Here is a 27531-nt window from a genome sequence, read left to right as displayed (position 1 = left end):
CCCTGTTATCCAGTTCTGAGAGAGCAGTAATGGTGACATCAGTGATTTCTTGAAGCCTCACTCTAAATGGCTTGCAAATGTGGGAAATCTATTTCCACCTTGCTGTCTTTTGTTATCAGTAGTAACTGCTATGCTAGATACCCCTTCATGGCCTCTTGCTGCTGGAATTTTCTCACCTAAAGACCAATTTTCTTGGATATGGTGCCAGTAAGATGCATCTGTGGTACTTGCTTCACCTATGGGATCCTCTTCTGACATCACAGTACTAAATAGTAGGAAAGTAGGTGGCTTCACTGTGCCCTTCCGTCACCTTGCCAGCTCTCTCTACTTCTGTTTTCCCTGTTCAAAATAGTCACTGACATCAGATCACTCTACCCCAAACCTGATGTTAGTCTGTTTTCTCACAGGCACCTCTCGTTTTTCATGAATGATTCTCTTGGACTTCTGGCTTGGGCTCAGTGGGGGAGTCTTCTTATTCACCTCTCCATAAGGGAAGGAGAGGAGTGAATAAGAGATAGCTCTGCCTTCATATGCTGACAACTGCCTACTCAATGGTCTTCTGCCCCCTTTCCCTTCTGCTCATGGAAGCTAGGTGGTAGCAGTAGGATATGTGGTAGCTGAGCTTGTTTATTTGTTTCTTAATAAACCCAAGAGAGGCTGTGAGCCCACAATTATTAGGCAGCTTATGTGCTTATGTTCTTTGCTTACAACTTCAGTAGTCCATTTCAGGACCAATAAACAAAGCTCTTAATAATATTCTAATATGCATGCAAATAAAATATATTTTCTATTAGAGGAGGTAACTTTGTCAATATAAAAAATGGACTATTTTTCCAAATGTTTACCTTGATCTTTGCTTTTTGTGTACAGAAACATTTTTTTTTACCTCACACTTACACACATAGCATAATTGTAATTTGGCCTTAAAATGTGTCCTGGGCCACATTAAAGTTAACTATTTAATTCCTTTTATTTCTAGCCTCACCCCATGCTTCTATGCCTCCATCTATCACTGGGGAAGAAGAAGCGCATGCAGTATTCCCACAAAAATCCAATTCTCAAAAAATCTCCAAGGATGCTTCAACATGCCTCTTTTTTTTTTTTTTTTCTTCAGAAGCACACGTGATAGATACTGTTCACTTGCCAAGAAACATTTCATGGGTAGCACTGAAGGTGATACACAGCTTCTGGGTGGTACTTTCACCCTATTCCCTCTTTTTCAGGGGGAAGTTTCAGGATGTTGGTGAGGGAGCATGAAATGATTATGGAGATAACCTTGAATTTCCTCTATTTTATATTAAAAGGTAAACCGCTCACTAACATCATTGCAGTTATTGGTAATAAATTGCCTGCCACAAATTGCACAACTGATTGTGACACTAAAGTTGACAAGCAATTCCCTAGGTGATCTAAAGTAGAAAAAGCAATAGGCAGCAGGATGCTATAATGAAGAAAGAGGCTTTGATGCTTAGGAGATGCCTGAGAGGAATCATAATTCAAGGTAGACCCTACATGCAAGAATCGAGTCTTATAATTCACTTTCCAATTCAACAAGGACTCATTCACTACTGGGGTACCTTTACATAGTTATGATACTTTTAGAAATATTTATGTGAAACAATGCTTGGATTGTGTAGTAACACACGTGTGTGTGTTTGTATGCATGTAGGTGTGTGTGTAACGTACCTGGAATGATTGATGATTTTACCTATATTGTCACACTTACACTCAAATATTTCTGCAGGAGAGGCAAAGTTAATTTAATTTCACAGATAAGAAAGCAGAGCCTCAGAAAATTTACATAATCTGCCCAAGGTTATACATTTAAGAAGCAATAAAGCTGTGTTGCAGCTCAGGACTTTCTAAATCCAAAACCAATTTTCTAATCACAATTTCCTTCTCTCCCTTTCTTCTTTACTTCTTTCCTTTACTTAACAAAAATATATGGAATACCTGTTATGTGCCAGGTATGTTTCTGGGTGTTGTGAGTACAGCAGAAACAATCCAATGTTTCTGCCTTTCTAGAATTTACTTCCTAATTAGAGGCAAATACTAATCAACCAAATATCATAAATAGATGCATAATATGCCATCAAGTCATGATAAATGCTCTGAAGCAAACCTCCAAAAGGAAAGGAGATTGAGAATGCAGGATGGGGTGATAGGTAAGGGCAGGAGTAAGGTGCCACATTATATCTGGGGTCAGGGAGGTCTAAAAACTGACAGGCTTCCCAGGACTTTGCCGGGTTTACTGAGATATCTAAATTCCATCATTTCCCTGTAAACAATGTGCATTTGTTAGCAGAAACCTTTAGTTGCTTTCTGCAATTTGTTGCAGATAACAGTTATATTATATACCAATGTACGGATTGGCCCTAAGCATGAAAGAGAAAAAAAAAGTAAAGCTTGTGAGGTGTTTCTAGAAGCATGAGAAGATCTCTGAGTATATTTAAAATAGCACATAGATCCTTATGTATCAAGTAGATACAGTTCTGTGATTCTTGGGTAGTTGGATGACCCTTTAACTAGGACCAAGAGTACATGTTTTTGGAAGATGGAAGGAAATTTAATGGAAAGGAAAGAGTCGGTGAGGAATTGGTGGAGGGGCATTAGCAAGGCAAATTGCCAATGGAAATAGGATGTTCCAACAACTGCAGGCACTTCATGTTTGTATTACTCGAGGAATGTGTAAACCTGGAAATAATTCAATTTTACAAGCAAATAAGAAGCGAGGCATTTTACAAAGTGCATCAGAGGCCTTTTACAAGGTGCATCAGAATCCTGAATCAAAGGTTCATTTTAAGAATAAATCGCAGCAGCCCAATTAACCAAATTTTGCTAATTTCAGTTGCCTGCTCTTTTTTTTTCCCCAGCAATGTGGTTATTATTGCCATTTATTTCAGCAGTTTTCTTAATGACTTTCTCAGAATGATATTTGCAGATATAACTGTCTCCAAAAAATATGCTAAATCCATGTAATAATGTTACAGTCTATTTCCTTCTTCACAGTTACAAATGAAACAGAATCACTTGGACTTTCACCCTTCCACCATCTTTGCAGGGGACTTAATGAGCTGGAAAGCCAGAGTGACATGGCAAGAAATTACTCTCATGAGGACAGAATATGGAGAAACACATGCTGTCTTGAAAGGCAGCTGATTCAATTAATCCCACCAGCCATTTTGCCACCTCCATATATCAGACATAAGGCTGAATTGGACACTCCTGCAAGTAAATGAGCAAGAACTTCAGGGTAGAAGGAGTCTGGGTGGGGGCAGTTCAGATAACTCTGGCTCATTAATGACATCATTAAATACTGCCATGGGAAAAACCACTTTCACTGAACATTTCCAAGCTCCTTGAGAAAAAAGGTTTGTTTCCAATGAGTTCTAACCTTTCAACTTTTTCCACCTGAAGTTACCTGGCTGATAGTTTTTTTTTTTACTAGCTATCACGTGGCTGCTAGTGAGTGCACAGTGATTCTGAGTGGCTGAACTGGGTTGTGGGATATCATAAACTCAAGCAATCTTAACAGTACCAAGTGGAATTTGGCAGTTCTAGGAGACAAACTTATTGTGATGTTCCTTTCATTCTTTTCTTTTTTTAGCTCAACCCCAGGTGAATATAGGTAAAAATACTTTAAGTGTTCACTAGAATGTTAACTCCATATGAGCAGAAAGTATTTTTTGGTCTGTTTTATTTACTTATGTATCATCAGTGCACAGAATGGTGCTTGGCATATAGCAGATAGACAATAAATTTATTTGAAATAAATAAACAATGGAGCTGTTATCACCCAACTTATATTTTTAAAACTCACCATTCACAGATTTTGGAATACTGGTTTGTTTTTTTCAACTTTTGGAAAGCAATCCCTTGACTTAGTGATATTATGGATTTTCCTGTTACATTTGAATGCTTCATTGCATTGTGCTATACAAATTTACTATTCAAAACAAATATTATACATATTTTACATTTTTTATGTGAAATTTTAAGTTTCTGTTAGTTACAGATCATATTTAACACCAAAACCTGTAGCTGATTTATGTTGTAATTGGGAATGATAGCTAAGCTTGTGGTTGAAGATGTCTTTTATTAATCATCTTTTAAATTGTTATTGATGATGCTTTTAATCATCCATCAGAAAAATCAGTTCCCAAAGAGCCTATTGGTTTTCCATGGTTTTCTTTTCATTTCTCCTGGAGTTACTTATTCTTCATTGATTCATTAATTCAACTTATGCATATTGAGCATCTACTACGTTTTGCAACACAGCTTACGGTGCTAGGAATGCAAAACTGATTGCTGTACACCACAAGCTCTGGTTATAAGGGAGACAGAAAATAACACTAGCCATCACCCAAATCACTATTATTATTCTTAGACCTTTTGTCTTTACCCATATGCCACCATTGACATTATCTAGAATCAAATGGGACCTCTTAAAGAGCATTTGTTGTTTTTCAACCATCCCACAGGACTCGGGGATGGCCTAGTTTAGTTTCTCGGAAGGGGCAGACCAGCTGGTAGTTTGGCGTGAAATACATTGTGGCAAACTGTTACAGCGTGCTGGGGCTGGGGTTGTCTGAGCACCATGATTAAAATATCCGCGGGGAAACCAAATGTGGAAGACAAATGCTGGAGATGATGGTACCAAAATGTAGTTAATGAGGCCAAATTCAAGGAGAGAGCATGCTTACTCCCCTCCTACAACTATGCTTCTAGAGACCTCACAGAAATCCCTCTAAGAATGGAAACTGACGGTATGTAACTAGACTATAAATTGGCTATAAATTTATGTGTAGCTTTTTACTAAATGTTTAAAATGCCAAACTTTTCACTGGGCATCTTGAAGAAGTAAAAAGGTGTTTAAAATTCAGTTCTTTTTCTCAAGTTCTTTACTTGTTACCTGAGAGAGACAGATAAATATATGGGAAACAACAGTGACAGAATAAGATGATTAAAAAGTCTGGATCTAAGAAAGAAAGGTCTGCAATAAAACAGAAGAAAAAGTCATTCTGCTAAGATCACTGGAAAGCCTTGGAGACCCAAGATAACCTTGATTTGAAATTCACAAACAGAAAATACAGTAGAAATGTGGGGAGTAGGAAGGTGGGGAGGAAAATTTTCCCTGTTAAGGGTAAATGTTTTAGGTTGAGTTCCTTAGACAAGAACTTGAGTGCAGGTAATTTATTGGGGAAGTGATCTCAGGAAGCCCCTGTAGGAGAATGGAGATTGAGCAGAGAAGGGAAGAAAACCAATAAAAGAAAACCAAAGGTGCTTGAGCTTAAACAAATTACTGCTATAGACAACTTGAGCTCAATCCTGCATAGAACACTCTTCAGGGGAGGCAAAGAATCTGGGCTATTTATCCTTCAGTACTCATCTGGCTGAGGGTTACTTCATGGGGGCATTAACTCTCCAAAATTCCAGCTGAGAGCAAGCCAGGGGGTAGAGAGTCACAGGCATGTGCAGCAGGATTAGTTTCACACCTTGGGATGGCATGAATCATTGGGGTATTAGCTGGTGCTTCTACTCTTGGAAGCACATATGGAGAAATAGTCTTGCGCAGGTTTCAAGGCTTGGCATTAAAAGCCCTCTGATACTAACATGTTTTAGAAGTTGGAATTCACTACAATAAGTATAAAGAATACACATCCAGCAAGTGACATCAGGAAATGTCAGGCCTGAGGATGTTTAGGAAGCTTTGTTCCTTATGTGCCTGCATATCCTCTTGAAAGGTATATTAGAAGCAATGGTCTTCTGCTTCCCCAGAGTAAGGTCCTGTTGGCAGGGGTTCTGCCTCCCCAGGGTAAGGTCCTGATGGCAGGGGCTAATCATAACTTTTATACGAGTAACTGCATTACTCTGTGTTCCGTATTTTTTATGGGATGGTCAGTCTGGTGTGGTTACAAAAGGAGATGGACGAGAGGCTCAGGAAAACAAAGTTTGTTATATTCACAGATTTTGGAGATAGCGGGCAGTGCTTGCATGGAAAAGCACATGGAAACAGACCAGAGTGCTCAGGAGGCAGAAGACAGGAGCAAGGGGAGAGGTTGGGTCACAGCCTTTACTGGTGTTTCCGTGGGAAAGGCAAGGCAGGGCAGGATAAATAATTTAGGATTGGCTAGTTAGAATACTTTGGGGCTCAATGTTCTAGGGGTGGTTTCTAGCTGCCTGATCCCTGGTCCTTGTATAGTTAGAGCAGAACATTACCTTCTGGGATGTATAGAGCAGACATAAGAGGTATGTCTCTGGATTGGTTAGTTTGCATATCAAAGGCATGCTTCAGGCTTATTCCTTTGCTATCTCTAAGAACTGGCCTAGCTCTGGAGGAGCACTTTTTCCCCATCCAGAAAGATTTTTTTCTTTATTTTTTGAAAGATGTCAAAACATCATTATATATAGAAAATCAAAATACATATACAGTACCATCTGAAACTCCAGATACTGCCTTATTTGATTACAAAAATTGCACACTGGACTTAACATCTAGTTTCTGGATATAATTACTTACTAAGTCTTCAGCACTCTCTTATTATATTGTGTATAGGTTATAAAGGATGACCAGCTGTCACACAAGAGTGAAGTCAGTCTGCAAGTATAAAAATGATAGTCTGTTTGTTAACAAGAGGCACCATTTGCCTGTAGGATGGCAAGGCCTTATAAGAATTCACCCTAGCAGGCAAATGTCCCCACACAGGAGGTTTGCATAGTGGCCTATAACAGTCTGCTTAGGGAGTAGAGAAGACTTGAAAGAAAAGATCACTTTCAGTTGCACTAGCATTAGGGTCTTTATTAACAGAGATGTCACAGAGGCTTCTCTGTGACACAGCAGAAATCCTGTGACCAGTCAGGAGACTCTCTGACTCTCTGACTCTCCTGACTGGCACAGCAGAAATCCTGTGACCAGTCAGGAGATGCTGTGACCAGTCAGGAGAGTCAGAGATAAAGCACAAGAGGAGAAATGTAGCAGCCCCAGAGTGCCTGTGGAGAGAATCCCACTCATAAGCATATGTGAGTTCCCTTAGAAACTCCTACATTTATTTGGGGAGAATTTGGAGGTTGGGTCTGTGTTTGTGTGGATGAGGGAAGCAGGTCGGGGTGACAAGTAGAAGACAGAGAGATGCTACTTAAAATAACACAAGGGTAGGCTACCTGAGCATCTCAAAATGAGTCTAATTTCATGTAGTATTTGAATAGAATGACCCAAGCCCCCCATCCAATGAATGGAGAGGGGCCCACCATTCCTCAAAAATAATCCTTGATATAGCAATGATAATAATAATTATAATACCATCACCATAAAAATTGTTCCAAGCATTTTTATACCCTCTGTGCACAAATTATCTCATCAATTCTCACAATCACTCCTTTGATCCAGTTCTATTACTGCTTCCATTTTAGGGATAAGGAAACTGAAGTATAAAAAGGTCAAGTACATTTCTAAAACCACAGTGTTGGTCAATGACAGGACTGAGGGCTGAAGCCAGGCAGTCTCCAGAGCCTAAACCTTGACGCTGTGCCTTTTGGCTGATTTTCTCAGTAGATTTTCTCTTCCATTCTTGATCTCAATTCTGTTGATAAGCCCTCTTTGCCTCACCTTGCCCATTATCACCCTTATACATTTCTTCATTCCCTTAAAATGCCATTAACATCAAAGGTGGGGAGACTAGGGAAAGGAATCCCAGCACAGCAGAAGCACCAGGTTAAGACTTACTATTAGAAGCATTGTACTAAAATTCCATTGGCTGTTCTTCATCATGAGGAATTTCTCTAGACCCTTTCCCCATCTCAGTCAGGCCTTTTCTCCTCTTCCTTTAGATTCTTCCTTATACAGATTAGCTTCTAACTTCTAAACCAAGCAGTGGGCCTGTCTTTGAATATCTGGATGTTTATTTTAGATATGTTAATTTTAAGATGTGCATTAGGTTATATATGAAATCTCTGCATTTTCTATCTCTCCTTTCCTCCTATCCATCTATGTAGTTCTCTAGCCTCTGGCATCTGGATCACAGTGCCAGTATTGACTCTCGTTGATTAAATATTGAGACTAATGGCTAAAATAGAGACTTATTATTATTATTATTATTGGTTTCCTTAGATTGAAACACAGTGTAGTCAGCAAGGTCTGGGTTAAATTTTTAGTTCCTTTTTCTATTAGTCATCCATATATAAGAGAATTATTACCTTTTTGAGCCTTGGATTTCTCAGATCAACGATGGGCGTAGTGATCAGATAACACATGTGTAAAGTCCAGTCATAGTCGTTGGCATATAGAAAAGCACTCAGTAATTTTAATTCCTTCCTTCCAATTGTCCTATTTCTTTTCTTTTGATACAACAATAATTGGAAGTTGATCAAGCCAGTACATTTTCTTAGTAATGTAAGAAGTGACATATCAAGTGCAAACCCTAAAGCAAACAGCCAGCAGGATTAGTAACAAGAGTTATATCTGAGTGATTACATGGAATAAACGCAAGGATAATGCTGCATGTTTGAACCAACCTTCCTGAGGACAAACAAAAGCTAGCTTTCTTTCTCTTTTTTTTCTTTTTTCTTCTTTTTTTTTTACAAATGGCACTGGAAAAGGGTATAAATACTCTTCTCTCTGTTGTCTTTCAAACTTATGGATTATTTCTTCTCAAAATGCTGGAAAAACTTTCAGTAAGTTTGCATAGAAATAAAAGGTTTTCTGGTTACAGGTCCCTTTCAATAAGTAAAATGTACAGTCAGTAGGTAAAATGCACAATGAAATGATCAAAGTTTTGAATTTCAATCAAAGTTAATTTCTTCCATCCTCCAATTGGGGTCGTCTTCATTCTGGTGGGCCTGCAGCAGGGATTGGGGTATGAGGGACTTCTCTACTTCCCGTATTGTTTTCCACCTGCCATTAGAATTTCTCTGACTTCTTTAAGTTTTTTGTTGGTAGGGGGAGAAGAAGTCTGTGGCTGATAAAATGTAACCTTGTGATAGTATCTTCCAGGAGTTTCACCTTTCCAAGCCTGATTCTTCCTCTCATTAGATACTTTTGTATTTATGATAGCTTCTTTGGGTCTTTCAATTGTTTTCTTTTTTAAAAATTTATGTTTATATGACAAATAAAAATTATATATATTTCTTTTTAACAACATGTTGTTTTGAAATATGTATATGTTGTGAAGTGGCTAAATTGAGCCATTAATATATGTACTCCCTCACATTCTTATCATTTTTGTGTGTGTGATGAGAAGACTTAAAACCTATTTCCTATCCCCTTAACCATTTTCAAGAATATAACACATTGTTATCAACTATAGTCACTCTGTTAGTCTGTTCTCACATTACTAATAAAGACAACCAAGCCTGGGTAATTTGTAAAGGAAAGAGGTTTAATTGACTCACAGTTCCACATGGCTCTGGAGGCCTCACAATCATGGCAGAAGAGCAAGGGACATCTTACATGGTGGCAGGCAATAGAGAGGCAGGGAAACTCCCCTTTATAAAACCAAAAGATCTTGTGAGACTTATTCACTATCATGAGAACAGCATGGGAAAGACCTGCCCCCATGATTCAGTTACCTCCTACTGGGTCCCTCCCATGAGATGTGGAAATTGTGGTAGCTACAATTCAAGATGATATTTGGGTGGGGACACAGACAAACCATATCACTCAGCATGCTGTAGAATAGATCTCTTAAGCTTATTTCTCCTGTTTTACTGAAATATTGTGTCCTTTGACCAACATCTCACTGCCTTCCTCTTGGTGTATGCATTATAGTCCTCCTGCCAGGCCTGTGCAGATTCCTTCCTTGGCCCCTGGCATCCAGCTGCTTCTATTCAGTCCTTGGAATATATTTCCCACAGTAGTATTCTTAGGCAAGATTTCATGACAGCTTCAGGTTACTCCCTGCTTCATGACACACATTTAATTCCAGGGAAAAAACACATTACTCCTCCAGAATTGGTTTCACTGCAGTTTTCTCTCCAATGCCATCTTTTTATCATGCAGCCATGACCTCTTAGCAGCCTTTTGCCAGCAGACATTTTCATCAGCTGCAAGAGAAATAGACCAGGTCAAACTCTATTTGAGTCCTTCTCTTAAAACTCCCTTCCACCCATCTCCCTAGATAAAGGACAGAGAAAAATGCCACAACACATGTCCTCCAGTAACAAGCTCTGGAAATTCTTGCCCTCTGTCCCTTTTTGGATCTCTCCTTTTACCTACTTTGAGTTTGTGAGGTTAGCGATAAAGCTACCTTTGTTCCTTTTGCATGCTCTGTGCCCTCAGCTCTCTTGGGGATGCTGTTATCATGCAAGGTCTATTCGGTAGGTTTGGGTTGCAGCCTGAGATTCTGTCTTTCTAACAAGTTCCCAGGTGATGCTCTTGTTGCAGGTCTGTGGAACACATTGGTTTTCTATTCAAGAAAACACCCTTTTAGGACCTGTGGGCCCTTTGGCACCTGTTTGTTAATTTCCACTTTCAGGTCACAGCCAAAACTGTGACAGAAACAGTTTCATGTCACTATCCTGTCAAATGTCGACCAGCGAGACAATGGTCAAGACACCCTTCAAGCAAGTTACCATATTGGATGAAGTTTCTTATCCAGCTTCTCTATCAGTCTGTCAGTGAAATTAACTGTGTGCCTACTCTGATTCAATAACAAGAAGCTGGGGATTCTTCTGTGCTTGGATATTTAGATGGGGTTTTAGCACATTCTTTTAAGTTTCCACACCTTTTCAGAAAGTCAGCACCAAAGATTGGAGAACTGGTAGCCAATTACCATCCTGATTCAGTTGAAATGTGGTTAAGGGCATCTCAAAATTCATAAATGCAAATTTAAACATGGATCAAATTCTGTATCTGGCCTGTGAAACATATTGAGAAAGTTTGCTTATCTAAATCACTAGGTAAGCATCTTGAGGATGCAAGGGCTATATTGCATTGTTAAGGATCAAACATAGGTGGCTCTAGAATAAAGAAATTTACATATACACACACACACACACACACACAGATAGAGAGAGAGAGAGAGAGAGAGAGAGGCAATTTGTACAGGGCCCTGAACTCTCCAGAGCTTCTAGAAACATGAAGCATCTCTGTCCCCAGACAGTTTATGGTTTATTTGTTGAGAGAGAATTTACTCCCTTTCACCCTGGAATTACAGCCAATACCAAGGCTAAATATAAAAGAGGTTAGGTGCTCCTGAGTTTGAGAGACTTGGAAGTAGTTGGGAGAATGTACTCCTCCATTAACCATCATTTCTACCCCTTGAGGTGGAGAAAAAATAAGGGGATCTGGTATTTTCTCTTTTTCAAGCTAAGGAAAGAAGGGGATCAGTGCGGAGAATGATGAATCATCTGTATGATTCTAGTGAGCATCAAAAAAGGAGACACTGTCACTTTACTCAACTATTGAACCTTTGCTTCATGAGAAAATCTTCTGACTGGCAAATTTATTATTAAAACATAGGGAAAGAGAATTAAACAGAGATGGCATGGTGAGAAATTACTGAGCAGAGAGGAAATCAAGACACATCCCATGTCTAATGCTGAGCTTAAATAAGTATAAAAGAGACACCTCCACCTCCTATGCCTGGCTATTGAGGGTAGTGACAAAGGAGGATACTGACTTTCTAAAACCAGTGCTTTAAGGGGGAAAAGGGGACTCCTGAGTCAGAGGCATGTTGCTTGAACCCACTAGATGTAGAACAGCTGGAAGAATTGGCACCCCTTACAAGGAACTACCAACATCAAGGGGAGCTGCCTGGGTCTGTTAGAGACAGCACTCACACTCTCCTAACTTATGTAGCATCAGCAACTGGCATGTTCATCAAGGGGATGATTATTTGCTCAGTGAAGTGAGATGTTTGCCCTTTTCCCATTTCCTCTTCTTCACTGCTATTGACTAAATCAATATCTTTATATCTTCCCCCAAATCATATGTTAAAAACCTAACCTCCAATGGTATGGTATTAGTAGGTTGTTTTTTGGAGGTGGTTAGGTCATGAGCATGTAGCCCTCATAAATGGGATTTATGCCTTTATAAAGAGACCCACCCCAGAGCACTTGTTTCCCTTTTCACCATATGAAGATATGGAGAAGATGCCACCTCTGAACCAGGAAATGGGCTCTTACAAGATATTAAATCTAGTAGAACGTCTATCTCGGCCATCCCAGCTTTCAGAACTGTTGTTTACAAAGCGATCCAGTTGATGATACTCTGTTGTAGCAGCCTGAACACAGTAAGATACTCACTCCCAAGGAGAAGAAGTTGATATTCTGAAGACAGATGAAAAAGGGAGGTAAGAGCCAGGCACAGCACTTCACCTCCTTCCCCCAAGTGAGATGAATCAAGGGCAGATGCAGGCAGAACCTGGAGCAGGAGGAAACTTGGCCTCAGGTTCAAGATCGAAGTTTGAAAATTACTAGTACTATTTTAAATATCCAAATGAGGCAGCTCTAAATTAGAAAGGAGAAGACAAGTTGTGGACTCTTTAGGGAAGCCTCTTCTTCATTATGGGATTTCATGAAACACAGAGACAGTTAACTGAAAACGTAAGTTTTATGTTGAGTTGAGACGTCATAATATACCATGTGATATCATAGATATATATAAAAGTATCTACACAGTTTAGCATATCCAAAGTGCTATTTGAATGATGGAGATACTAAGCAGTAAAAAGTGCAAAATTGATGCATTGAACAATTTTGTAATGAGAAAATTGAAATTTGTTTTAACATCTAGCCTCTGCACCACACACGCACACATAAACACACATACTCTCTCTCTCTCTCCCTCTCTCTCACAGAGTTTCTCTCTCTTCTTTTATGCTTAAACACATGGATTAACACTTCTTTTCATATAATTCCATGAGAATTATATGAGAGAACCGCCTATAGAAAGGATTTTAGGTCACACATATAAAAACAAATTCTTTTTGCATCTTAGCCAACAGAATACTACACCTTTCTCCAGTCCTGCACTTGCTTTATCATGAAATAGAGTGCCTTTTAAAACTTGACTTCTATTTTGTGTTCTTACAAAATAGTTTCACTTATCTGTTATCCATGTTTGTGTTAAACCTGCTGTGTGAATAGACTTTGCAATAATAGAAACATATATAACAGCTAAGACTAGTGACTCATACAGATTCGTGTCCGAATAGGAACTTGAGAAGAACTGGTTGGTGATGACAAGGCCATGTCAATGAGCTCAGAGAAAGCTTAGGAGCCAGGACAGAAATTATTTTTATGGTCAGTGACACTTTTTTCTGAAGTTTAGAAAACTTGGCAATGAATATTTCCTGCCCAGGAGTTGAGTCTGGAATCAGGATTTTGGTTGAAGATTACAGTGGGGGCTCCATAACTCTTGGCTTCTGGTGAGGACAGAAAGTGTCTTTAAAAAGTTCCCTGATAAACCAGATTATTTTGGAATGCCTGAAACTCTGACTGTTCAGGAATATTTCAAGGCCAACAAGTATTTTTCATGTACCATATGTTAAACATTACATTTGGTAGGTTACATATAAGTGAAAGACATATTTTCTACTTTCAAAGAATTATAGACTCTTAGAAAGATACACACATGCATGCACTCAGAGACAAAAACAGTAGCGAACTTAGCACTTTCCCTAATAAGGTATGTAGAATTCTAGCACTGAGAGACAGGAAAAACACAACTAAATTAAAACGTGGTGGTCCATGGAAAGTGTTTTGAGAACTACTGAGGGAAATAATTGGATGATGTACACTAAGTGGTAAAGTTAACATTACAGACGGAAGTATAGGAAGGAAGAGGGGAAAGAAATAATTAGGTCCTGGAGAAATCAGGGACAGTTTGTGCAACAGATGTGATTTAAGCTAGGCTTTCAAAGGTGCGTAGAATTTGAGGGAAGGAAGGAGACATTTCAGACAGTCAGCCACTAAGCCTCAGGCAAGTCAGAAATAAAATTAAGATCCAGATATACAGAGGAGCTCTGAACAAGTGGAGGTGTGTGGTGAAAAACCTCTGAGATGTGGGCTGGGTGTGCAATGAAGGATAAATAGGCTGTATAGTGAAAGAGCGTGAATGCCGGGCAGAAGCAGCTGGCAAGATGAAAAAGAGCATTTAATATTATTTAGATTAAAGTTCTGTTCGAATAATCTGAACGCATTTATTACTTGGAAGTCTAGTGTTCCTTCACACGTTAACATATCCCTTCTGAAAAGTTGTACAATGACCATACAAAGTGAGATAATATGGATGTTCCAGTCTTTTATACTGAACAACATTGCTTTTTAAAGGGGGGAATGTAATATTTCATTAAAGAATGCCCATCCTACCTTTTAGTTTCTGTGAAAAAACACTTGTTGGTATTTGGGCAGCAGGGAGGAGCAGGTGAGAAGTATCCTTCTTTGGACTGACTTTGTTTCATTGTCAAATGATGTAAATATTAGAAAACAAGATAGCCAATTTTTGTTAAAACTGATGTTCAATAAAAATTACTGTAGACCAAAATTTGCTGACATTTGGGACCATATACCAAGTTGAAAATTGGTCTTTAAGAAGGAAACAACATCCAGTTCTATAATTTTAATTAGCAATTATCTGAGTTATAGAAAGCTATTAAGATTTTTACATTAATTTGCAGAACTTTATTACTAGTGCTAGAATTTTTCATGTTTACTGGTCTTTTGCATTTTTAAAAATGTTATATTTTAGAATAGTTTTTGATTTACAGAAAAATTACACAGATAGTACAAGGAGGTTCCATATAACCCACACCCAATTTTTTCTATTATTAACATGTTAAAATGAGTGTGGTGCATTTGTCACAGTTAATGAAACAATACTGATAAATTATCATTAATTAAAGTCCATACTTTATTTAGATTTCATCTACTGTCCTTTTTTCTGTTCCTGGATCTCATCTAGGTTAGATATTACATTCAGATTCTCAGGCTTTTCTTGGTTTCAAAGATCTATCTTGATAGTCATGAAGAGTGCTGGTCAGGTTTTTAAAGAACGTCAGTTGGGATTTATTCAGCGTTTCACCACAATTAGATTATGGTTATGTGTTTTGGAAAGGAAGATCAAAGAAATAATGCTTCATTAAAAAAAATTTTTTTTTATTTTTTATTGTGTTTTAGGTTTTGGGGTACATGTGCAGAACATGTAAGATAGTTGCATAGGTACAAACATGGCAGTGTGTTTTGCTGCCTTCCGCCCCCTCACCCACATTTGGCATTTCTCCCCATGCTATCCCTCCCCAGCTCCCCCCTCCGCTGTCCCTCCCCTATTCCCCCCAATAGACCCCAGTGTGTAGTACCCCATTCCCTGTGTCCATGTGTACTCATTGTTCATTACCTGCCTATGAGTGAGAATATGTGGTGTTTCATTTTCTGTTTTTGTGTCAGTTTGCTGAGAATGATGTTCTCCAGATTCATCCATGTCCCTACAAAGGACACGAACTCATCATTTTTGATTGCTGCATAATATTCCATGGTGTACATATGACACATTTTCCCAGTCCAGTCTATCATCGATGGGCATTTGGGTTGGTTCCAGGTCTTTGCTATTGTAAACAGTGCTGCAATGAACATTTGTGTGCATGTGTCCTTATAGTAGAACGATTTATAGTCCTTTGGATATATACCCAGTAATGGGATTGCTGGGTCAAATGGAATTTCTATTTCTAAGGCCTTGAGGAATTGCCACACTGTCTTCCACAATGGTTGAACTAATTTACACTCCCACCAACAGTGTGAAAGTGTTCCTATTTCTCCACATCCTCTCCAGCATCTGTTGTCTCCAGATTTTTTAATGATCGCCATTCGAACTGGCGTGAGATGGTATCTAATGTGGTTTTGATTTGCATCTCTCTAATGACCAGTGATGATGAGCATTTTTTCATATATTTGTTGGGCTCATGTATGTCTTCTTTTGTAAAGTGTCTGTTTATATCCTTTGTCCCTTTTTGAATGGGCTTGTTTGTTTTTTTCCTGTAAATCTGTTTGAGTTCTTTGTAAATTCTGGATATCAGCCCTTTGTCAGATGGGTAAACTGCAAAAATTTTTTCGCATTCTGTTGGTTGCTGATTCACTCTAGTGACTGTTTCTTTTGCCGTGCAGAAGCTGTGGAGTTTGATTAGGTCCCATTTGTCTATTTTGGCTTTTGTTGTCAATGCTTTTGGTGTTTTGTTCATGAAGTCCTTGCCTACGCCTATGTCCTGGATGGTTTTGCCTAGAGTTTCTTCTAGGGTTTTAATGGTGCCAGATCTTATGTTTAAGTCTTTAATCCATCTGGAGTTAATTTTAGTGTAAGGTTTCAGGAATCAGTCCAGTTTCTGCTTTCTGCACATGGCTAGCCAGTTTTCCCAACACCATTTATTAAACAGGGAATCATTTCCCCATTGCTTGTTTTTGTCAGGTTTATCAAAGATTTGATGGTTGTAGATATGTTATGTTGCTTCCGATGCCTCTGTTCTGTTCCATTGGTCTATATCTCTGTTTTGGTACCAGTACCATGCTGTTTTGATTACTGTAGCCTTGTAGTATAGTTTGAAGTTCAGTAGTGTGATGCCTCCTGCTGTGTTCTTTTTGCTTAGAATTGACTTGACTATGCGGGCTCTCTTTTGGTTCCATATGAAGTTCATGGTGGTTTTTTCCAGTTCTGTGAAGAAAGTCAATGGTAGCTTGATGGGGATAGCGTTGATTCTGTAAATTACTTTGGGTAGTATAGCCATTTTCAAGATATTGATTCTTCCTAATCATAAACATGGAATGTTTCTCCAGCTGTTTGTGTCCTCTCTTATTTCATTGAGCAGTAGTTTGTAGTTTTCCTTGAAGAGGTCCCTTACATTCCTTGTAAGTTGTATTCCTAGGTATTTTAATTCTTTTTGTAGCAATTGTGAATGGTAGTTAGTTCTTGATTTGGCTCTCTTTAAGTCTGTTATTGGTGTATAGGAATGCTTGTGATTTTTGCACATTAATATTATATCCTGAGACTGCTGAAGTTGCTTATCAGTTTCAGGAGTTTTTGGGCTGAAGTGATGGGGTCTTCTAGGTATACTATCATGTCGTCTGCAAATAGAGACAATTTGGCTTCCACCTTTCCTATTTGAATACCCTTTATTTCTTTTTCTTGCCTGATTGCTCTGGCTAGAACTTCCAGTACTATATTGAATAGGAGTGGTGAGAGAGGGCATCCTTGTCTAGTGCCGGATTTCAAAGGGAATGCTTCCAGTTTTTGCCCATTCAGTATGATATTGGCTGTTGGTTTGTGTAAATAGCTTTTATTACTTTGACATACGTTCCATCAATACCGAGTTTATTGAGGGTTTTTAGCATAAAGGGCTGTTGAATTTTGTCAAATGCCTTCTATGCATCAATTGAGATAATCATGTGGTTTTTGTTTTTGGTTCTGTTTATGTGGTGAATTACATTTATAGACTTGTGTATGTTGAACCAGCCTTGCATCCCCGGGATGTCCTTCTTTGTCTCTTCTGATCTTTGTTGCTTTAGTGTCTATTTTATCAGAGACAAGAATTGCAACTCCTGCTTTTTTTTTGCTCTCCATTTGCTTGGTAAATCTTCCTCCATCCCTTTATTTTGAGCCTTTGTGTATCCTTGCATGTGAGTTGGGTTTCCTGGATACAGCACACCAATGGGTTTTGGTTTTTTATCCGATTTGCCAGTCTGTGTCTTTTGATTGGTGCATTTAGCCCATTTACATTTAGGGTTAATATTGTTATGTGTGAATTTGATACTGCCATTTTGATGCTAGCTGGCTGTTTTGCCCGTTAGTTGATGCAGATTCTTCATTTTGTCGATGCTCTTTAGCATTTGGTATGTTTTTGGAATGGCTGGTACTGGTTGTTTCTTTCTATGTGTAGTGCCTCTTTCAGGAGCTCTTGTAAAGCAGGCCTGGTGGTCACAAAATCTCTGAGTACTTGCTTGTTTGCAAAGGCTTTTATTTTTCCTTCACTTATGAAGCTCAGTTTGGCTGGATATGAAATTCTGGGTTGAAAGTTCTTTTCTTTAAGGATGTTGAATATTGGCCCCCACTCTCTTCTGGCTTGTAGAGTTTCTGCTGAGAGTTCTGCTGTGAGTCTGATGGGCTTCCCTTTGTGGGTGACACGACCTTTCTCTCTGGCTGCCCTTAGTATTTTCTCCTTCATTTCAACCCTGGTGAATCTGATGATTATGTGCCTTGTGGTTGCTTTTCTTGCGGAATATCTTTGTGGTGTTCTCTGTATTTCCTGGACTTGAATATTGGCCTGCCTTGCTAGGTTGGGGAAATTTTCCTGGATAATATCCTGAAGAGTATTTTCCAGCTTGGATTCATTCTCTTCGTCACATTCTGGTACACCTATCAAACATAGGTTAGGTCTCTTCACATAGTCCCACATTTCTTGGAGACTTTGTTCATTCCTTTTTGCACTTTTTTCTCTGATCTTGGTTTCTGGTTTTATTTCATTGAGTTGATCTTCGACTTCTGATATTCTTTCTTCTGCTTGGTCAATTCGGCTGTTGAAACTTATGCATGCATCACAAAGTTCTCATGTTGTGTTTTTCATCTCCATCAACTCATTCATATTCCTCTCTAAGTTGTCCATTCTTGTTATCATTTCCTTGAATCTTTTTTCAAATCTTTTTTCAATGTTCTTAGTCTCTTTGCATTGATTTAGAACATGTTCTTTTAGCTCGCAGAAGTTTCTCATTATACACCTTCTGAAGTCTGATTCTGTCATTTCATTACACTCATTCTCCATCCAGCTTTGTTCCCTTGCTGGTGAGGAGTTTTGGTCCTTTATAGGAGGCGAGGGGTTTTGGTTTCAGGTGTTTTCCTCCTTTTTGTGCTGGTTTCTTTTCATCTTTGTGGATTTATACACCTGTCATCTGAGTAGTTGCTGACTTTTTGATTGGGTCTCTGAGTGGAGGCCCAGATTGTTGATGATGAAGTATTTCTGTTACTTAGTTTTCCTCTAACAGTCTAGCCCCTCTGCTGTATGACTGCTGAGGTCCATTCCAGGCCCTTCTTGTCTGTGGTACACCTGTAGCAGCTGCAGAACAGTGAGGGATGCAACCAATTTCTTCTTCTGCTATCTTTGTTCCAGAATGATGCCTGCCAAATGTCCATCTGATCAGTCCTTTTTAAGGTGACTCTTTGGATATACAGGGGTCAGGGAGCTGCTTGAGGAGACGGTCTGTACTTTATAGGAGCTCAAGTGCTGAACTGTGAGCTCCGTTGTTCATTCAGGGTTGTTAGGCAAGTATGTTTAAGTCTGCTGCAGCAGAACTTATAAAACCCCTTCTTTTCCTCTGATGCTCTGTCTGGGGGAGTCAGGGCTTTCTTTATGAGTATCCGTTGTACTGTCCTGCCCAGCTAGGAGTCAGTCTAGTCACTATTTGCCTGCCGAGGCTCTGCCCTGCTACCATGGGTCTGCCCTGCTTCCCTGGGCTCCGCCCTGCTGTCATGGGCTCCACCCTGCTGCCATGGGCTCTGCCCTGTTGCCGTGGGCTCCGCCCTGCTATTGTGGGCTCTGCCCTGTTGGCGGAGTCTCTCTGTTATGGCTGGTTGCCTCGGCAATGGCAGGCTGCATTAGCAATGGGAATGTACCACAGTAGGTGTGGAATGCCTTGGTAATGGTGGACGCCCCTCCCTCAACAAGCTGCACCATTCTGGGTTCAGCTGTGCCCGCAGTGGAACTCTCAACACTGAGCATTTTGAATCGCTGTTTTGTTTGTACCTGTGGGGGTGGGAACCGCTGAGCCTGATCACCTGGCTCCCTTCCTCAGAGCCCTTTTTTTTTTAAGTTGAAAGGTTGACTCTCTCCCAGGTGTTTCAGTCGCCTGCTGATAGGGCACCGGGATCTGTGTGATTTCCCATGCAGCAACCCACTGTGCCAGCTCAAACGTCCCTTCCCAGGAATCTCCTGGTCTGGCTCACTGTCCAAGTCTCATTTAATCAGATGGATATGCTAATCTGCCCTCCCAAATCTGAGATTGCCGATTTAACAGGGCACCCAGACCAGTGTGTTTTGTGCGGAGTGTCACTGCGCTGCGGCTTCGGCTGAAACGGCCACACCAGCTGAAACAGTGGCGCTGGCATCCCGTGTCTCTCCTACACTTGGAAATTTCCCTGTTCTGTGGGCAACAACGATCTGTCTGGAAATGCGGCTTGGACTCACCCTCTGCACCTTCACTGAGAGATGCAATCCTGAGTTGCTTCTATCATGCCATCTTCCATGGTTTGATTTGTCTTTAATTCATTTTTATTTTATTTTTGTATATGGTGAGAGATATGGGTCTAATTTTATTCTTCTGCATATGGATATTCAATTTTCCCAGCACCATTAATTAAAGAGACTACTTTTGCTCCAGTGTATATTTTTCATATATTTGTTGAAAATGAGCTCATTATAGATGTATAGATTTATTTCTGGGTTCTGTATTCTGTTCCATTGGTCTATGTGATCGTTTCTATGCCAGTACCATGCTGTTTTGGGTACTATAGCTCTGTAGTATCATTTGAATTTAGGTAATGTGATTCCTCCAGTTTTATTCTTTTTGCTTAGGATGGCTTTGAATATTCAGGGTCATTTGTGGTTCCACATGAATTTTAGAGTTGCTTTTTCTACTTCTGTAAAGAATCTCATTAGTATTTTGATAGGGATTCACTGCATCAATAGATTGCTTTGGCTAGACATTTTAACAATGTTGATTCTTCCAACCCATGAACATAGAATATGTTTTTATTTTTGTGTGTGTCCTCTTCAATTTTTTGCATCAATATTTTGTAGTTTTCACTGTGAAGATATTTAACTTTTTTTGGTTAAGTTTATTTTTGGAATTCTGTTTTATTTGTAGCTATTGCAAATGAGATTACTTCCTTGATTTCTTCTTCAGATTGTTCACTGTTGGCATATAGAAATAATATGAATTTTTGTACATTGATTTTGTATACTGCAACTTTACTGAATTTATCAGTTTTAATAGTTTTTTAGTGGAGTCTTTAGGTTTTTCCATATGTAAGGTCATGTTATTGTCTGCAGACAAGGATAATTTGACTTCTTCCTTTCCAATTTTTTTTTTTTGAGACAGAGTCTCACTCTGTCACCAGGCTGGAGTGCAGTGGTGTGATCTCGGCTCACTGCAAACTCTGCCTCCTGGGTTCAAGTAATTCTCCTGCGTCAGCCTCCTGAGTAGCTGGGACTACAGGCGTGCACCACCACACCCAGCTAATTTTTTAATTTTTAGTAGAGATGGGATTTCACCGTGTTGGCTAGGATAGTCTTGATCTCTTGACCTCATGACCTGCCCACCTCAGCCTCCCAAAGAGCTGAGACTACAGGCATAAGCCACCACAACAGGCCCAATTTGGACGAATTTTATTTCTTTCTCTTATCTGATTGCTTTAGCTAGGACTTTCAGTACTATGTTGAATAATCATGGTGAAAGTAAGCATCCTTTTCTTGTTTCAGATCTTAAAGGAAAGGCTTTCTTCTGATGTTTTTGTTTTTGTCTTGTCTTTTGACCTTGAAATTGCGTAATCACCCATCTTCAGAGAGAATATTTATCTTGTATTTCTTTCAGTTACAATTCTTTATTATTGTACTGGTGTCCAGATAGTATGGTGGTAATATGTTGGAGAGGGAGAAGATTCCATAACATTATGGTTGCATCTCAGCCTTTTGATGAATCTGTGTCTCTGCACTGTGTGTGACCTTCAGTGTTTCCCCAGGAATATATCATCCCCCACCACTGCCATTCATTCCATTCTTCATCTGGAGTACTCCTGATCTGGTTTCTTGGAGTCCTATTTTCTACTTTTTCCCCCATAGTTGAGATACAAGTATTAGAGGGGCTAGAGGGGGAGTAATGTCTTTTCTTTAATGAGATAAAGCTCTGGCAAAGCCTCTACCCGGGGAGAGCAGACCTCAGTGGTGGAGAAGGCTCTGAGCACACTGAACAGTGATTATGCCGCTTCTGCTCCTCTGCATGCCAGAGCCATGTGAGGATCTTTCTGGGGTTTTCATGGTGAGAATCTGCTGGTATTCCCAGAGGTAAAACCCAGGAGTTAAAGTGTGGAAGTCCCCCTAAGACAGTGGCCCCTTGATCTTTCTCCCTCTCTTGCTAGTGCACACTTCACCTCCAGCAATTTATCAAAATTACCATGTAAGTATTCTTACCAGTTTATGGCTTCGGTGACTTCTGTTTCAGATGAGCAGATCTCAGCTACATCTCCCTGAATGCATCTGTTTCTACAGTTTTCAGGGTGGCTTCTTTCATGGACACCCCAAAAGTCACTAATTTTCAGTATTGTCTTGTTTTATCTTGTTGTAAGGATAAGAGTGACAACTTTCAACCTCTTTACATGTTGGAGCTAAAACCAAAATGCAAATTATTAAGTTTCAATGACTATGATCTCATTTGGCACTTTGGATAAAAATAAATTGTTAACTTCTGTGACTAGACTGCAACTTTAATATAGTCCAATAAATGAATCAAGGAATGGTATTAGTTGGCTTCTAGAAACCTTTTCTGATTTTATTATTCTGAGACTACGACTATATCAGCTTTAAAATGGCATTGATAAAATCTTTTGTCATTTAACTTTAAAAATGATCCACATTTTAGATAATTCACTTTTTACTACTGCTTTTGCTCTCTGGTTTATAATTATGTCCTCTAAGCATATGGTGTTATTTCAGTGATACAGAGATATCAAAATAATTTTATTTACTACTTTTTAATGGAATAGAACATTAAACAATGTTGTTATATAAAATATTTTCAAATATTATTTTTATCCTTCATTAAGTCTCTTTATTAAGGCTTATAACATGAATATTTAATCAATTATGAAATTGATTAAACCTGATTTACTTTATTGTATGATGCTATTATAATTCATGGTATGCACTAAGTAAATGTTAATGCTTATCATTACCTTTGGTAGTTTCAATTACCATTACTTGCTATTTTAGAATAAGACATGGTTGGAACTGGAAGGTACTGGACAAACTCTCTTGTTCAGGAATCGTAAGTAACCTGAAGGCTGAGTTTGACTTTCAGAGGTTTGTTTATAACCATGTTTTAAACTTACTTTTAATTTGAATGCCTACTGAGGAGGAATGAAAATCCAGTTCTTCATAGTTGCCACTATTCCCTGTGGAATTACATAATTATTTGGCTTCTGACATTTGCTTCCCAAATTTATTTTAGCTTCTGAAAAACCTTTGAATCTGATTCCCCTGATTTAATCCATCCCTCTTATTTAATGGAGAGACAAATGAGTTTCAGAGGTATTATGTAAAGGTTCCAAAGTTGTGACCAAACTGAAAATAAGATCTGGGACTTCTGATTCCTAGACCAATATTGTCCCCATAACACCATGGTGTCAGCCTTAGTTGGCATTGAGTAGATCAAGCTTCTTTTTAATGGTAATAAACTGAAGGGCATGACATTGATCAGTCAGCTAATGACGCATATCAATGAGTGTGTAAATTCTAGAAGACAAAATTATCCCCACTATTGAAAATCAAAACAAACAAACATACTTAAGGTATGTGGCAATATCAATTTTCCTTCTTTTTAAAAAAAATAATATAGAGAGGTCAATTTAGGAAACTCCCAGGAAGGCTTTTTTCCTTATTAATTTGGCTTTCCTTATTAATCCTTCCAGTTTTAAACAACTTGATCACATAATTTCAAAACCTTTTTATGAGAGTTTAAACTCACAGCTTGTTCTTGTGCTGTCTTTAAAAGAGAGAGAGAGTAAAGCTAAAATTATCTGTGTGGGACTAGAGCATTGTAATTGGAAAGTATTCTGGTAGTAGGCATGGTAACAACAATGAAATTATTTCTCCAAAATACAAGAGGAAGAAAAATGATATAATTTATTTTGAATACTTCAAATATGGTAAACTGGATGCATTGTGAAATGTATACACTGAGAAAAGGTGGGGGAGTTGAGGTGTATTTAAAAATCAAATGAATATTTTAAAAACAAATTGGATTTTTAAATAAGATTTTACTCTATCTTCCTTCACAAAATCAAGGAAATAAGACACAGTAGTTACCTGAACCTGACTCACTGTTAGCTCAGTGGGAGGTTTTAATTAGGAGCTCTTTCAGCGAAAGTGAGAAAAAGAAAGTGACAATCTCATCCCTTGACAGACATAAAAAAAGGCAAACTTTCTGTAGAATGTTTGTTTACTCTCTATGGGGCACAAATAGAATATGCAGTTTAAAAATTCAGTTTCATGGTGAGAGCACTGTAAGACTTCAGGTTTCTGTAATTTGCAATCTGTAGTGTGCCTAATAATCATGAGGGGTTCTTACTGCAGCAACGGAGTTACTATAACAAAATTAATGGTAGTGTGCCTAATAATCATGAGGGGTTCTTACTGCAGCAACGGAGTTACTATAACAAAATTAATGGGACCAGTATCTGGAACCTGCATCCCAGGAAAGCTGATGCTGGTGATCTGTTGATCACGCTTTGTAAAAGCATCTTGCATCTTATAGGAATTTCAGAAGATTTAATTTTCCTTGCTCTGTCTTTCTATTTCCATATACTAAGTTTTATTTCAGGAGCAGAAAGTAGTAACAAATTGATAACTATGATAACAACAACTGAAAAGATCTTGAAAATCTGAATCTTGCCTTCATGGTGTTCACAATTTACTTTGTAGATGTAATGCCATTAATAAATAGGTAAATCATGGATTGAAGAGTATGGGGAGAAGGGAGGATGCTTTAGAGCAGGAGGAAGCCACAAAGCCCTTGATGGAAGGGCTGGATATTACAAGTTAATAAATGCATCACATTATCAGTTTGGGAAATAGTGGTACCAGAGTTAAATCCTGGTTTTCTACATCATAGCTATGTGAACTAGGTAGGACAAATTGTTTCATATCTCTGAGTCTCAGCTTCCACCTTTCTAAAAAATAGCACATATAGGTAGATTTTCAATGACATAGGAAATCACTTAGCACAGTGTCTGATGCATAGTAATTGTTCAATAAATAGCTATTTTTTTAATCATTGAAAGAAAAAGTTGTGTATATAAATCAGAGGGAAAGTGAAACATTGAAGTAAAGTTCTCTGTGCCCACTCAGTTAGTTTAGTGGTTCTGGGGAAGGAACTCTGATGTCTTTACTTCCTGTTCAGTGTTCATTCCCAAACTTACACATTTTTACAGATCACTGCAAGTACTTGCTAATGAATAAGTTCCCTGGGCCCAGTTCTAGAGCTTCTGAATCAGAATCTTCAGGGCAGGGTCCTGGACGCTTAGTTTTAATAAGCACCTCGTGTGGCTCTTAGGATAAGGTACCAGGCAGGGAGCATCTGGAGCATGAAAAACAACTAAACCAAAGCCATAAAAACGAGAACAATAACAACAACAGCAACAACAGATTTATGGAGAAGAGCATGAACATTCCTGAAGTATCACTTATTCATTCAAGAAGTATTTTTGTGTTATACATTAGGTATATTATTTTGTGCTATATGTTGATGAAATATTATGTATCATATATTGATGTAGGTCAGTGGCTCTCAAGTAGGTTAAATTTACCTTTTAGAAGACATTTATCATTGTCTAGAGACATTTTTGGTTTTTACATCTTGGGGATTGCTACTGCTATCTAACAGGTAGACTCCATGGATGCTGCTAAACACTCTACAATGTACAGGACAGCACTGCTTCCCTCCAGAAATTAAAAATGTGCTCCAAAATATCAATGGTGCTAAGTTGAGAAACTCAATTCTAGATATTAGTGACAAAGAAGAAAAATAAGATTCATGTCCTAAGAAAATGTCTATTTTTATAGTTGGAACTATACGTTTGGTAATAGGAAGGCAATGACAGGAAGAGAGTAATACAGATAAGAGAGAACACTTATAAAAATGCTGCCTCAATGGAAATGGCCTATGATTGAGTGCAATGAATAGAGAAGACTAGATGGAAGGAGACAGACTGCAGGGTCTGGTAGAAGATGGACCAACCAAAGGGAAGATCAGGGAAAACATGGGATTGGGGAAATGTTTGCTTTTAGACTTGTTGAGTTTGAGACTGTGTAAAGATTTTTTAAAAAGAAATGTCTGTTAGACTATAGCACAAGTGAGAAAAAAAGAAATACTAATCTGGGATCCAGGAGCAACAAGGTGATAGTTTTATGCAATCAAACAGATGAAACTTCATGGGAAGAAATTTATAGAAAAGAGAACAGAGGTTCAAAGACTGTGCTTTGGGGATAGTCAGTAATTAATAACAACCACTTATGCATCTTCATACAAGGTATAGTCTTGCCATTCATTTTCTTCGATCCTCATAAGGGCTGGGTGACATAGATATCTAGGTATCTATTTTATGACTATGGGAATCGGTTATAAATCATCTTATAACAGAGTACCAGAGATGAGATTAAAACTTGGCTTTCCTACCTATATATTCAGAATTCTTAATAGCATGTGTACCAGTAGCCAAGAGGAAGGAGATCAGCCAGGCATTCTTAAAGTCTGCATTAATTCTATTCAAGCTCAGGTGATATATGAGATAAATTTATGCCCAAAGCATGTGAAAAATGCTGCCTCTGTTATCTCACAAAAGGCTGTTTCAGGAAAGGTTTTTATTTTTGGAGAGCAGAAAAATTAATTTAGTTCACTAAGTTTGCTGGAATCTTGGTTGTATCAGTCAGTATCTTGGTTGGTGTCATGGTCTGAATGTTTGTACACTGTCAGGATTCATATGCTGAAAACTAACTTCCAAGCTCATGGTAAAAGAGGTGAAATCTTTCAGAGGTGATTAGGTTACCTCCACTCTTCCCTTATGAATAGGATTAGTGCTGTTGTAAAAGAGACCAAGGGGAGCTTGTTTGCCTCTTCAACCAAGTGAGGACACACCTAGAGGATGCCATCTATAAGGAATAGGCCTTCAGCAGACACAGAATCTACTAATGCCTCGATGTTGGCTTTCCCAGCCTTCACAACTGTGAGAAATAAATTTCTGTTGTTTATAAGTCACCCAGATTAGGGTATTTTGTTGTAGCCATCTAAGCAGACTCAGACAGTTGCTCATGACAGAAGAGTAAAAAAAAAAAAAAACTCATAGAAACAAAGAAAGAAAGAGAAATTTATGGAATCATGTAAATAAATCATGGCCATGGCAAGAAAGGAGATGGACAGTGAAAGTGGAAATACTGTCAAGATCTCTCCTTTCTGCTTCTTCCTTCCTTCTTTTCTTTCTTATCTTTGGGAGTGGTAACACCATGTCTGGCATATTCTATACTTACATTCTCACAGCTTTGAAAATAGAGAGAAAGATGCTTTCTCCCTCCCAGTGCTGGCTGAAGAAGTGGCTGCGGCATACATGTTTAGATTGTAAATGGAGCTCTACACAGGGTGGTTATTTTCTTGGAGACTTTTAAGCTACCATTTCAGTAGGTGCTACCAGGTGGAGGGTAGATGACGTGAAGGGCACCGGCTTGGCTTTCCTCAGCCATGGTTAGCATCTGCACAAGCATCTAACTACATAAAAGGAGGATAACGATGCTCTGT

The 27531-nt window shown here is 38.7% G+C and overlaps 1 protein-coding gene across 3 annotated transcripts in view; it reads left to right on the top strand.

Moving 5' to 3' along the window:
- The window catches only part of GRXCR1 (glutaredoxin and cysteine rich domain containing 1), a 156446-nt gene that overhangs the window by 31269 nt on the left and 97646 nt on the right, over positions 1-27531 (top strand). For 2 of the 3 annotated variants that reach the window (XR_004740964.3, XR_008480250.2), the window contains exon 1: positions 6897-7020. The exons of the other annotated variant lie outside the window; for it this stretch is intronic. The gene's annotated coding sequence lies outside the window, so the exon portion shown is untranslated. Of the gene's footprint in view, positions 1-6896; positions 7021-27531 lie in introns of those variants that run through there. 3 annotated transcript variants of the gene reach the window in all.

Source organism: Callithrix jacchus, chromosome 3 (genome assembly GCF_049354715.1).
Source record: "Callithrix jacchus isolate 240 chromosome 3, calJac240_pri, whole genome shotgun sequence".
Taxonomy (NCBI): domain Eukaryota; kingdom Metazoa; phylum Chordata; class Mammalia; order Primates; family Cebidae; genus Callithrix; species Callithrix jacchus.
The sequence above is the reverse complement of the archived record's forward strand: the minus strand, read 5'-3'. Positions and strand labels throughout refer to the sequence as shown.